The sequence below is a fragment of the Petaurus breviceps genome, unplaced genomic scaffold, assembly GCF_028583685.1.
Source record: "Petaurus breviceps papuanus isolate PSGF00001 unplaced genomic scaffold, PetGlider_PUasm1.0 221, whole genome shotgun sequence".
Classification (NCBI taxonomy): domain Eukaryota; kingdom Metazoa; phylum Chordata; class Mammalia; order Diprotodontia; family Petauridae; genus Petaurus; species Petaurus breviceps.
The window spans coordinates 9,237,964-9,252,691 of NW_027185877.1; the positions used below are offsets into that span (position 1 = coordinate 9,237,964).

At 38.0% G+C, this 14,728-nt stretch overlaps 1 protein-coding gene across 4 annotated transcripts in view; it reads right to left on the minus strand.

Moving 5' to 3' along the window:
* The window catches only part of CNTN1 (contactin 1), a 337,786-nt gene that overhangs the window by 213,481 nt on the left and 109,577 nt on the right, over positions 1-14,728 (minus strand). The window lies entirely within an intron of this gene.

Below are 14,728 nucleotides of genomic sequence, written 5' to 3' on the forward strand. Positions count from 1 at the left end.
GCTCACGGGGCTTCTCTTGTCCTGATTCCACCTCTAATACCTGTCCTACCTCACAATCTTTCATTAGTGTTAACTTATTGGTACAAAGCAGTTTCAACCTTTATTATGTATTTTCTTTCACCAAATCTGGAAGTGCCCAATCAGAAGTGGACTAGTATAGTTTTCTTTCAAATTACAGAGAAATTTCATAAGTTACTCGTGAGACTGAAATGGTTTACAAGGTATGGAGAAGAGATAGGAATGTAACAGGGAGTTTAAAAAAATGAGGAAATTACACTGTGAGTCATCTCTCACATATGGCAGCTTTCCTGACTTAGGAAAGCCTGAGTCTGGGCCTTCAGCTCCTAGTTACCTCTTCTGTTTTGTATTCCTTCCCTAAGTGTAGAGGCCAAAAAGCCCTGAAGCTCTGCAACTGATGTGTCCATACATTCTTGGAAGCTGGTAGCAGCTTGGACCCCCAAACTTAAGCCAAAAGTAGCGTTCAATTATACCCTTTCCAAAGAAGCAGTTTCTGGATAGAAGGAGGAAGCCCAAACATGGACCCCGCAGGAGTCTAAAGATGAAGTGTTAAGTCAGCAGGCTCGACTTCTCTCATGTTTTAATGTAATCAGACTTTGTAGCAAACCCAAGTCACCTAACATGGAGGCACTCTGAAGGGGCTTGCCTGAGCAAGCCAAGATCTCCTGATATGCAGGCATCCTAGGTCTCTCACTTCATGAGCGAATGTAGCCTTATTTGATCAGTTGCACAGCCAGAATTGAAATTGAAATTGGCTAGACTGAAAGGATCACTCCCTCTCTAGATTGAGTTCTTTCCTGCATGTCCATGGGACACTAGACCATTGTTCAATACATGATGACATTGTAGCTGAGGTTCCAGGCAGGATGCTACTGCCAGCCCCAAGAAGTTAGGGTGCCTGGGTCTAGAACCCAAGGTAGATTTTGGACTTAGAACTGGGACTGAGTTCAAGAGATAGATAGCACAAAGGAGGGGGTGAACTAAGTCCTACATATTGGAGGTAAGTTTGTATATTTGTGATTATACCTTCTGAAGTAAACATTTCTTTGTAAAAGCTAATTTGACAGTGGTTAAATGGAACTGGGGAAAATGAAAACACTACCTACACTTGAAGAAAACCATTGCTAGAGCCACTGGAAGAAAGTCTAATTCTCTTGAGGATATTAAAAAAACCCTAAAAGAAGAGTGAAATGTGGGCAAGGAAGTGTTACATTTACAAAAACTGATACTAGTCATCACATTTTTAACAACACTTATTTTTGACCCTAAGGTCCCCTGCTGCTGCTATCATCCCTTCCTCCATCTACTTTTCCCTACCCCAAATCACAACTTTTACTTTGATATATAGTGACTTTGTAAGAGCACTTACTCTTTTTTCATAATATACAAATTTCCAATTTTATTATTGTAAAAAAAAATATGTTTGAGATAGAGGGAGGGAGGGAGTTTGGTTTGTTGAATTAATCTGGCTGGCATTATTAGAAAGTGGGGTACCAAACAACTGAATTTTCTACAAAACTGATTATGTTTGTTGGTTTTACATCACCTTTGTCTCTTCCCCTCTCCCCACCTAGAAAGCCATCCCCAATAATAGCTAGCATATTATTATTGTAATTATCATTATTATCCTTAGTAACAATTTTTTTAAATCAGCAAAACCAACAAACACACAAGTTGTTGTTTTTTTTTTTCTGACAGTATATGCAATGTTCCACATCCATAATCCCCCATCTCTTCACTTAAAAGGAGATATATTTTCACAACTCTACTCTTGTGAAGCTTGGAATTACAATCACATAGCTTTCATTTCCATTTTATTTTTCTCTCCATGTTCATTGTTTTAGTCATTTGGTACAACTTTCACCTGGTTCTTTCTTTACTCTGCTTGAGTTCTCATGACTCTTAGAATTCTTATAAATCATTTCTTATAATACATTACATTTTATACCTGTACCACAATTTGTTCAATTAATGGACACCTACTTTATTTTTAGTTTCTTGTTCCCACCAAAGTGCTGTTGTTAATATTTAGCATCTCTGAGTTAAGGGGTGGAGAAACTTCACTCACTTTTTTTTTGTTTGATTTCAGTAATTTTCTCCAATATCAGTATATCAATATTAGTTTATCAATGAGCCAATTTTTACATAGCCCCTCCAACAGTGGCTATTTCTATTTTTTTATCTTTTTCAAATTATTCTGTGTGAGGTAAAACCCCAGAACTATTTTTATTTACATTTCCCTTGCCATTAGAGATTTGCAGTTATTTTTCATATAGTTGTTAATAGGTCATAATCCTTTTGAGAACCATTTGTTCATATCATTTGATATCCAATAACATTGTGAGAAGTAGCAAAGGGTTACATTTCCACAGGACTGCAAAAATTGCTGAAAGAAGGCTACTATAAGAGTAAGATTAGCAGACCTTACAGTAGCCTTGGGAAGAAGTCAGATTCCTGGTTCCCATAGAAGTCCTAGACAACACTTTGAGGGATAACATGCAGTGAAGTGTCCCCATTCTGAACATCCTATATACATTCTTATTACTTCCTTATATTTTGTAACTAAGTTCGGTATTGTTTCCCCATATATATATATATATATATATATACATATAGATAGATATAGGTAATTGTGTATTACAAGGTAATGTAAGAGCTATTGAGTATTAATACAATTGATTGAATTAACTATTGAGACCAAATTAGAGGTGTTTTTATTTTGGGGAAAGAAATGGTAGTGTGAGAGGTAGCAAAGGGTTAAGTTTCTATAGAACTGCAAGAATTGCTGAAACAAGACTACTGATAAAAAGTACCAGACAGTAGCCTTGGGAAGAGTTGAGGCTACAGTAGCCTTGGGAAGAAGTTGAGTTCCCAGTTCCCAGAGAACTCCTAGATAAAAACTAAATATGAAATAATGTAGAATAAAAGGAGCTGGCAGCAGCAGGTGGATTTGACCAATCAGAAAATTGACAGCAGCCTTGGGACACTCAGGCCCAGATAAAGACACAGCTAGGTTGGACTGAAGGGGGTTCAGTATTCTGAAGTTGTTACTGCGCTTGTGTAGTGGACCTCATGTATTATGTATGTTATCTAACAAAATTAGAGCCTCATTAGTAATAATTAGGTTAATGAATGGAGAGGGCTTTGTGCCGATTGGTTGGCATTAATAAAGAAGACTGTGAGCTTGCCTTACCAACCAATGGTTAAGGTGGGACAGTGGAGAGGGTGTGGAATTCCCACCTTAGGACTTTATAATCTAGCTTTTGCCTTCTGTAGGGCTCTCCTCCCTTCTGACTTTCTTGTTGGATTTGGTGACACCCTTTCTTGAAAAAGACAGTAATAAAGTTTTTGCTTCTACTTTGAGAAGTCTCTGAGTTATTTTGGGTGAGTGGTCTTCTGACCCATACAACACTAAAAGTAAAATAAGGTGAATTAAGATGCTGGCAACAGCAGGGGGCTTTGACCAGTTAGAAAGCAGAGAGTGGCCTCGGGACACTCAGGCCCAGATAAGGAAGGACACATCTAGGTGAAACTGTGAGATGTCAGTATTCTGGGGTTAATACTGCTCTTACTTAATGAACCTCACGTTTTATGTATATTATCTAACAGAATTAGAGTCTCATTAGTAATAATGTATGATAATAAGGAGTTGTACCCAGAAGAGGATGAACCAATCAGTCCTCTGCAGAGAGTGTCTGCACCAAACTAATGTATAAAATTTGCTTGGCTTTTGTATCCCACACTCCTCCTTCCAGAGGAAGGGTGGAGTCCCCTTCTGGCCAGAAGTGTTCAATTAATCTGTATTTCTCCTTAATAAACTTCTTTAACATGTCTCCCCTATCCTGAAAAAACCCTCACTTGGTCCTTTCCTACCTGCTAATATAGTCTGCCCTTTGTGGCTAAACTCATTGAAAAGGTTATCAAGAATATCAAAGGAAATACTGAAAAAAAAAATGTAAAGGGAGAAGTTTTAGCAGGATCACATCTTAAACTATGTGATAAGGAAGTAATTATCAAAACTATCTGGTACTGGCTAAGAAAAAGATAGGCAGATCAAAAGATTAGAGTAGACATATGATTTACAGCAACAAATAAAAACAACTTTGTATTTTACAAGTGTAAAGACTTAAGATTTGGGGATAATAATTCATTATTTGGTAAGAAAAAAGTTTTTTGAGAAAACTGAAAAGCAGCACAGCAGAAACTGGGAATAAACCAGTATCTTACAAACTTATACCATCTACCAAGATAAGGTCAAAATGACCTAGATATGAAAAGAGAGATTACAAGAAAATCAAAATCACCCAGAAAATATTAATTATCAGACTTATGGATAGGTGAGCAATTTATAAATAAGCAAGAGATAGAAAGCAAAGTTACGTGTAAAATGGATAATTTTGATTACACTGAATTAACCACTTATATTACAAATGGAACCCCTACTTATACAAATTAAAGAAAAATAAGTGTTCACATTTATTTGTAAAAAGGCAAAAGTTTCTGAAACCATGTTTTTTGTTTGAAAAAATCCAAATACATGTTCCTTAATATCTGCTAACATATAGTGCTCACTTAAAATGTGTCAATAACATTTGTCCCAGATTCAAGAAAACATTTCTCTCAGCACAGAAATTTCTCGCATTTTTCTTTTCAAAGAACTGATTTCTTTTCTCAGAATATATATCTAGAAAAAGGGTTTAATAGCAAAAAATTAGTAAAGGATTTCCACTTTTATAGATAAACACCAAAATTGATTACTATACAAGCATCTTCTCTAGAGCTATTTTAAAAGATGAGAGCTATACTTCTACCTAGAAATTGATAAAGCAGTGGAGATCCTTTGATAATCTGTGGAAATCCTTTCCAACATTTTTGTGATCTATGATTTCAACAGCCACTACATAAAGAAGTAATAGAAAAATTTAAAATAGCCTCAAAATGATTGTTTATGACTTCATAGATTCCTCAAAAGATTTATGGATTTGCATGAGCAGGTAGAATATTTTATCACTAGTTGGCAAATATAATTCTTTCCACTGAGACACATCCATTAAAACCAAGTTCTCCAAAATTCAAGATTCAAATAATACTGGGTTTTGGTACTTGAAATTTCAGAAAATTAAGGGACCTCATGACCTCCCCCCTGAAATCTGCAAATTAAGCTTGTGGTTTTATTTGTTTCTTTGTTCTGTCAGAAGAAATGGATGCTATTAAAAGGGTCCTCTTAATTTCATTCTATAATTCTTTTGTGTATGAAAGGATTTATAAATATTTAGTGAAATGTTATTGTGGTACAGTCTTGTCTGATTCTAGGTGACCCTATAAACAAAGTCCAAGAAGTTTTCCTGGCAAAATACTGGAGTGGTTTGCCACTTCCTTTTCCTATGCGTCCCCATTTTACAGATGAGGAACTGAGGCAAATAGGGGTTAAGTGACTTGCCCAGGATAACATAGCTAGTAAATGTCTGAGGCCAGATTTGAAACTCAGATCTTCCAGACCCCAGACACAGTGCTCTATCCACTGCATCACCTAGCTGTTGCACTTAGTGGGCTCATCTAGTCCTTAATTTGTAAAAAGTCATTTTTTTAAAGGGGGACTTCTTTTCACTAAGGTAAATTCTCAAAATTATCAGAATTTCTTTTTGATTTGACTGAACATGGAGAATAGAAAGAAATACACAGAAAGGAAGCAAGGAATCTTCTTCCTTCTTCTTCTCATTACTGCACTGGAAACTAACAGGAGACTAAGTTTATGACTCAGTAAGTGAGCCTAGATCTTTTTTCAATGTGTGAAAGAAAAAGGTTTTGCCCTTTTCTTTAGTTCCCAGTTTTTCTTAGATATATGATGCTAGGATTATTAAAATGGGTATTTTGTGGCAGACATATACAAATGCACCCAAACCAGAGAGTAATCTTTTACTTCTTCCATCTTGCCCCGTCCCCTCATAAGCATCTGCTATGAAAGGACAGTATTTGTGGGGTAAAAGAGGTCTCTTGACATCCAGTTTCACATCTCCATCTCACAGTAGATGCCATATAGACACCTTAAATTCAACATGTCCAAAACTGAACTCATTATCTTGCATCCCCCCACACCATACCTTCCTTCTTCCTGACTTTCCTGTTGAGGGCACCACCATCCTCACAATCAACCAGGCATACAACCTAGGTGTCATGCTCAACTCCTTACTTTTACACCCCATTCCATAATCTGTTCTCAAATCCTGCTGCTTCTACCCTTCACAGCCTCCTTCTCTCTTCTGACACTCATTCCTCATGCAGGCCCTCCTTACCTCACACCTGTACTATTATAATAACCTTCTAGAAATAACCTCTGTATAAAGCCTGTGCAATCCATCTTGTCAAATTTATCTTCCTTAAGTGCAATCCTCAGCATGTTACCTCTCTGCCCCCAATCCCCTCCCCCTTCAATAAACTCCAGTGGTTCCCTATCAACTCTAAGAATAAAAATCCTATTTGACTTTCAAAGTCCTTCAAAACCTGACCCCTTCCTAACTTTCCAGTTTTCTAACATCTTATTCCCCTCGAAGTATTCTGAACCAGTGACAGTGGCCTCTTTGCTGTTCCTCGAACAAGGACACGGCAACTGCTGACTAGGGATTCTAACTAGCTGTCACCTAGGCCTGGAATTCTTTCTCTCTTTATCTGTATTTCTTGCCTTCCTTTCAAGTCTCAGCTAGAATTCCACCTTCTACTTGAAGTCTTTCCCAATCACCTTGAAGTTAGTGCCTTCACTTCATTAATTATCTCTAATTCATCCTGTATATATCTTGTTTGTATGTAACCGTTTTAATGTTGCCTCCTCATTACATTCTGAGCTCCCTGAGAGCAAGCACTATTATTTGTCTTTCTTTGTATGTCCTATATTTAGGACAGAATCTAGCATATAGTAGGTGCCTAATAAATGGCTGCTGACTTATTAAAAGTTTAGCCCTATATTAATTGTACCGTATCTTTCTACTATGTAATGAAAAAACATTCCTGTTTCCAGTGTGTAACACTGTACTAGGAACACCAAAATGGCAAAGGCATCCATTGCTCTCTTTTTTATGTATTTTCTGATTAGGTACCAAATCCTTATAACTGGCACAGCTCCCCACTGTGGGGTCCCACCAACCTATACCAAGGCCACTACCAGAATTTTGGGGATACTTCTTATGATTTTGTGGTTAAACCCCAACCCCATAGTGAAAAGTATTAACTTGTGATAAAAGTACAAAAGACCTTAGGAAATCTTAAAGACCATGAGTTCTTTAAGAAAAGGTCAGCCTAGAGAGCAGAGACAAAGCTGTGGCAGAAAGACAGAGACTCAATTGAGCTTTCCCCCAAATCTCTCTAAATATCTACAAAAAAATGACTCTAGAAAAATTTTAAAGTGGCAGAACCCACAAAAAGACAAGAGTGAAACAAATTTCAAAACCAAGACAACCTGAAAGGTTAAAAGGAAAGGTCTGTTACATGGGGCTAGGAGAGGAGCACAGGCCACCACTGCAAGCCATGCCAGCACAGACTGGGGCACAGCAAACCCAGAGCAGGCCTCAGGGGACTCAATCACAGGCAGCTGTAGTGGTTCCCAGACTTCTCAATCCACAAACATCAAAGACAACTTAGAAGGTCAGTAGGAAAGGTCTGTCAGAACTGGTTGAGGGAGCAGCATGGTCCAGTGCTGGACCTAGTATGGCCCCAGATCAGTGGCTGTTGTTTCCAGAGCACTCAGTCCACAGTAAGAAAGACCTAGGTAAGAAGACAGAACAACTGATCAGGAGATTACAGGGTGCCTTTGCTAACACTGGGGCAAGACTCTATTGCTTTGCCCCTACTTAGACCCGGGTCACAGTCCTGGGTGACAGTCCTGGAGCAAGGAGGAGCACTGGTATAGCAAAGCTTATAGCAATAGTGAAGAGGGAACCCTCCTCACAGTTCAAGACATTATCTTTCAAGAAATTATCAAGGAAAAATCCCTCGATATTCTAGAACCAAAGGATAAAATAGAAATTGAAAGAATCCATGTAGATATATATGTAATGAATATATGTAATGGTAATGGTAATTTGAAGATCTTCCCTGCCCCTTAATAAGCCTAAGGGAATTTGAAGACCTTCCCTGCTTTGAAGATATATCCTGCCCCCTAATAGGCTGAATGGAATGAGATGAAACCTGTGGAGGAGGGAGCAGTTTACTGAAGGGTGGAGCAGAGCCCACAGGAAACTGGGAGTGAGAGCAGCTAGAGTGGAGGGAGGAGAAGACACATCTGGGGGAGATATTTAGGCTTTTGAGTAAATGTTGGTTTGTGGGAAGGCTAAAGAATGCTATGGCTCTCTGCTCTGTGTTATTATGGCTTATTAACTTCTTTGCTACTATGACAACTTACTATGTCATCTTACTGGTTTGGGGATTCAGTTTTGTGGTGTCTGAATAAATGTTTTGCTTCTGTCTTATATATGGAGAATCTGTTATATTTTTTTATCAAGCACTATGCCAACATATTTATAGTGACCACTAGCACTTTGAATATTGCATTGGAGCTACATTTGGTGGCAAAGATGGGATTGTGAAATATTCAACCTCTAGTTAGAGGCATAAGGGATTTAGAAGAAGGGCTGGCTATTCCAGGTTGGGAGTATTTACCTTATTCCTTCCTAGCGAGAGAGTGGGCTAAAAGTACAGGGCTCTGTGAAAACTGCAAACTGAAGTTACAGCAGGGAGAACAAAGAGCTTTAGAAATATGTTTGCAAAGAATTCCAATAAAACCAGGGAGGGAACTGGAGGCAGTGAATAGGAAGGGTTGGCTTTTACTAACAGACTGCTGTACTGTATGTAAGAGCAGTGACAAGCTGTTACAAGAAAAAACTCAAATGGAAAGAGATTTTGTTGTGTTGTAGCATTTGGGCTCTCCTCTGAAAGAGCAAGCTGGAGGATTTCAGGTGGTAGAAGAGAGGGCTGTTGTGAATCTGGCTCAGAAAAAGAAGCAGAAAAGTAACAGGAGGAAAATTTGTACAATTTTAGTAGAGGCTGAGCCTAGTTGCAATGGCTGCTAGGAGAGTGCATGGGTAGAAAGAGATACAATGTTAAATAATGAAGTTTTTATGAGGGCAGGAGCTCAATTCATACTGAGGAAAAAAGCAGGAAAATCAGGGAGGCCAAACAGAGTTGAGGGAGATAATTGAGTATTTCACTCAGCAGAAGGTTACTGATATATTAAGCAGATTCACCCAAAAGATGGGAGAACCCTTGGTCTCCTGGATGGTGAGAATCAGTGATGAAGGGGCCAGAGGAATATGAGTAGATAGTGTGGAGTGCATGAAATTAATAGGTAAGTGTCAGAAACCTTTTGTCCAGCAAACTCTTAGAGATTTTCATATGGCAAGAGGGAAAAATATAACCAATCTTTAGCTGCCAATGGATACAATAGAATGTATCCTGCTGATTCAATATGGCCTGTTGGAGACAGACTCTGGTATCTGCTTAGAGACTGCATAAGAAAGTTGAAAAAAGAAATAATGAGAACTGTTATTATAGTTGGAGATGCAGATGCATATCGTGATATAACCTTAGCAGTTCCTCATAGAAATATCATAGTGAAGGTGGTAATTACTGCTTAAAAGCACATACATCTGACTCTACTAATTGGGGAGACAGGGCACCCTCTTTCAGAGGTGCTAGATAAGATTTCATAGCACTTAGCTGTGACTTGGGAGAATGGGAAAAACATAAATTTCCTTGAGAGAGAAAAGAAAATGGCCAGTGGATTCAAAGTCAGAATAAATTAACAAAAAAAAATTGTTCACTGCTCTACTGAGAGCAAGGGTAGATTTTGAAAACATTGATGGTATTCCAACTAATGAACTATAGAAAATGTACTGAGAAAAAGGGCTTAAACTCACATGGAATAGAGAAGTAAGGGCTGCCCATACCAATGTTGTTAAACCATTGTATCCAAGATCGTCATAACTACAGGGAGAATATGAAATTGGCCAAGCCCCAGCTCAGAGTAAAGAAAGAAACAGACAGGATTGCAGACCCGATATCATTCTGACTATATGTTTGAAAAATGGATCAAATACTGTTACTAGGTCATTGATTGATACTGGAGCAGAGGCCTCCCTTATTTATGGGAACCCCAACAAATTCAGGCATGGAACTCCTATTACTATCAAAGGACTTGGTGGGGTGAAATATCATCCAGATAAGTCAAACTAATGTTGAAAACTGGACAATTACCTGAGAAAGAATATACTGTGATTATTGTACCAGTTCCTGAATACATCATTGGAATAGATATATTGAGAGTTATGACCCTGAACTTACTTGAAGGAAGATACCAATTTGCAGTAAGGAAGATAGGAATTAATACAATTTTAGTGGGAAAAATAAAAATGGACCCAATCACTTTACCTGAGTCTTCTGAAGAATTTACTTTAAAGCAAAATCGTGTGCTAGGTGGGCAAGATGAAATTACCAATACTATAAAGGAATATGTTGAAGCAGGAGTATTTGTCCCTAAAACTATATGATGGAATAACGCTGTCTAGCCAATACAAAAATCACATGGGACATGGAGAATGACAGTGGATTATAGAAAACTAAATAAGGTGACTCCTCCTTTGTATGCTGCTGTTCCAGATACCATCACCTTAACAAAAAGGATCCAGAAATATGATGGGTCTTGGTATATAGTCACTTGCCACAAGGATATCTGCATAGCCCCAATATTTGTCATAGAACTTCAGTTAAACAATTGGATGAATTAAAGCTATCTGGTGTACAGCTTACCCACTAGAGAGATGTTATTATGATGCAAAGAAAAAATGTAAAAGAAGTGGAGAATAATTTGACACTTTTAATGAGCATATGAAAAGCAAAGGGTGGGAGATTAACCCTGCAAAGATTCAAGCACCAGTTCAAAGTGTAAAATTTTGGGGTATACAATGAAATAAGGGGATGCAAGAGATTCTTTCACAAGCCCTACAAAAGATTCAGGATTTTCCTATCCCTACCAACAAGAAAGAGACCCAAAAGTTTACAGGATTATTTGGATATTGATGATATCACATACAACATCTGGGACAGATTTTAAAACCCTTATGTAAAGTGACTTGGAAGAAATATGAATTTGAATCACGTGCATGGAGGCAGATGGCTGCATGTGCACGGAGGTGGATGGAGCCAGCTGCACCAGCGCAGAGCCGAAGTGAGCTGAAGGAAAGCTGATTCACCCACTGCAGGGGCAATTTCCAGACCTATCACTGTAGGACAGGGGATCTGTCGGAGCTGGGTAAGAGACCAACTCAGGGCCTGTGGCAGCTACATCAGCTACTCCTGGGGCTGTCAACCCACAGCCTGGAAGTTTAAAAATCACCTACCTGAACTTCCAGGGACCAAGATGGCAAAATAACTGCTACCTGCGCTAATCCCTCCCCCCCACACACACACCCTGAAAACCCAGAGAATATTGCCCCAGAGTAAAATCCCAAAATAGTGGGACCAACTGAAGGCTACAGAGGCCTAGAAGAAGAGTGTGGCTGAGGCTGTGCCTTACAATGGGAAAAAAAAAGAGATTGGAAAGACAAAGACTATAGAATCCTTTTATGAGGTGCAAGAAAAACCAAAATCAGAAGGGAACGGTATTGACTCTACACCCACATCTGAAGCCTCAAAAGGGAATATGAACTGGTCTCAAGTCCAGAAAGCATTCTTGGAAGAGCTCGAGAAGGACTTTGAAAAAATGAATTAGAGATGTAGAAGATAAATTGACCAATTCTTTTAAAATTACAATTGTCAAAATGGAAAAATATTTCACTGAAGAATACAGCTCCTTAAAAAGTAAAATGTGTGAAATGGAAAAAAAAGGTTCAAAATCAAACTGGAGAAAATAAATCCCTAAAAATGAAATATAGACATATGGAAAAGGAGCTTCAAAAATTAACTGAGAAAAATGTTAAAAATTAGAATCAGTCAAATCCAAGATAATGACTCTACAAGGCATCAAGAATCAGTCAAATAAAACCTAAAGAATGAAAAATTAGAAAAAAAAAAGTTTAAATATCTCATTGGAAAAATAACAGACCTGGTGAACAGATTCAGGAGAGATAATCTAAGAATTATTGGTCTACAAGAAAGTCATGATGCAAAAAAGAACCTGGAAATCATCAAGGAAAACTGCCCTGAGGCCTAGAGTCAGAGGGCAAAATAGTTATTGAAAGAATACACTGGAGACCTCATGAAAAAGATCCCAAACTGAAAACTACAGGAAATACCGAATCCAAATTCCTAAATTATCAGGTCATGGAAAACATACTGCAAGCAGCCAGAAAGGAACAATTCAAATATAGGGAGCCTACAGTCAGGATCACACAGGCCTTAGCATTTTCTACTTTGAAAGATCAGAGGGACCGGAATATGATATTTGGGAAGGCAAAAGAGCTCGGGCTACACAACCAAGTATCAGCTATCCAGCAAAACTGAGCATAATGTTTCAGGCAAGGAGATGGTCATTCAATGAAAGAAAGGACTTTCAGACCTTCCTAATGAAAAAGCCAGAGCTCAATGGAAAATGTGATCTCTAATTACAAGACTCAAGAGAGACATAGAAAGATAAATACGGAAAACACACACACTCATAACTTGTTATTTAATAAGAGCAAACTGTTTACATCCTTATATGGGAAACTGATACCTGTCAATATTGAGAAATGGATATTTATTGTGACATTTAAAAGGGATGTAGATACAATAGAGGGTGTGGGTATGAATTAACTAAAGTGATGATAAAAAAAAACCTTATTAAGGGGTGCAAAGGGACTGTAATGGGAGAAGAGGAAGGAGGAGGCAAAAAAGGGAAAATTATGCCAAATGAAGAGGCATAAAGACATATTATAGTAGAGGGAAAGAAGGAAGGGAAATAAACATTATATGAGCTTCTCCCTTATTGGTTTTGGTGTAAGGAGGGAATAACATAATCAGTTAAGTATAGCATTCTATCATGAAGAGACATAAAACTTATAACAGAGGGAAAGAGGAGAGGGAGAGGAGCACTGTATGAGATTTATTCTAGTCAACCTTGGTTCAAGTTGGAAATAACATAATATGTTAAGAATAAAAATCTATCATACCCTACATACAGTAGGAGAGGGAAGGGGTAAGAAAAGGAGGGTATAAATAAATGTTACAAGTAGCCAAGAAGAAACAATTTGAATATTGTGGAAACACAATCAGGATAACACAGGATCTGGCAGCTTCTACACTGAGGGATAGAAGGGCTTGGAATATGATACTCCAGAGGGCAAAGGAGCTGGGATTAAAACCAAGAGTCACTTACCCAGCAAAACTGAGTATCATGTTTCAGGGGAATATATGGTCATTCAGTGGAATAGAGGACTTTCAAGCATTCTTGATGAAAAAAACAGAGTTGAATAGAAAATCTGACATTCAGATACAAGAAGCAAGAGAACCATGAGAAGGTAAACAGGGAAAAGAAGTCATAAGAAACTTATCAAAGTTGAACTATTAACATCCCTACATGGAAAAACAATAATTGTAACTTATGAAACTTTTCTCTGTATAACAATAGTTGAAGGGAATATAAATGTACATATATATGTCTACATAGGAGGGTATATGAGCGTATGAATACATATGTGTGTATATATGTGTACATGTATACTTAGAGGGCACAGGACCAAATGAATAGGAAGGGATGATAATTAAAAGGTGTAATTGAGAGGTGAGAGGAATACAATGAGAGAAGATGGGGAGAGACAGAATGGGGTATATTATCTCATATATAAGAGGCAAGGGAAAACTGTTACAATGGAGGGGAAGAACAGGAAGGCAAAAGGGAATAGGATAATTCTACTCTCATTGAATTTGGCTTAGGGAGGGAATGACATACACACTAAATAAGGTAACTCACCCTACAGGAGAGTAGAAGGGAAGGGGATGACAGGGGGGATGATGGAGGGGAGGGCAGGTGGGGAGTGAGGGAAGTTGGAAGTACACAGTTTTGAAAAGGGAGTCAAAGTAGAGAATAGAAAGAGTGGGGGGCAGGATAGGATGGAAGGAAAAAAGCTAGTCTTTCACAATATATCCACTATGGAAATGTTTTTCATACCTATACATGTACAACCTAAATTGAATTGCTTATCTTCCCAGTAAGGGTAGGTGATGACAGAGGAAGGGAAAAAAACTGGAATTCAAAGTTTTAAAATAAAATGTTTAAAATATACATATCATTATTATCTTTATTATTGTTGTTATTATTTTTACCTGTAACTGGGAAATAAGATATACAGGCACTGGGGCATAGAGATCCATCTTGCCCTACTAGAAAGTCAGAGTGGGGATGGGGGAGGATATAGGAGAGAGAAGATTGGGGGAGGGGGTATACAGTGGGATCACTACTTTGGGGTGGTGGGTGGGGGAGAGACAGGGAGAAAATTTGTAACTCAAAATCTTATGGAAATGAATGATGTAAAATAAACATAAAATTTAATTCAAAAAATAAAAAGATTGGAGGGATTGGAATTTGATATTTCATAAGGCAAAAGAGCTAAGACTGCAACCAAGAATCAACTACCCAGCAAAACTGAGCATAATCTTTCAGGCAAGAAAATGATCATTTAATGAAATAAGGGACTTCCAGACTTTCCAGATGAAAAACCCAGAGCTCAATGGAAAATTTGATCTCCAA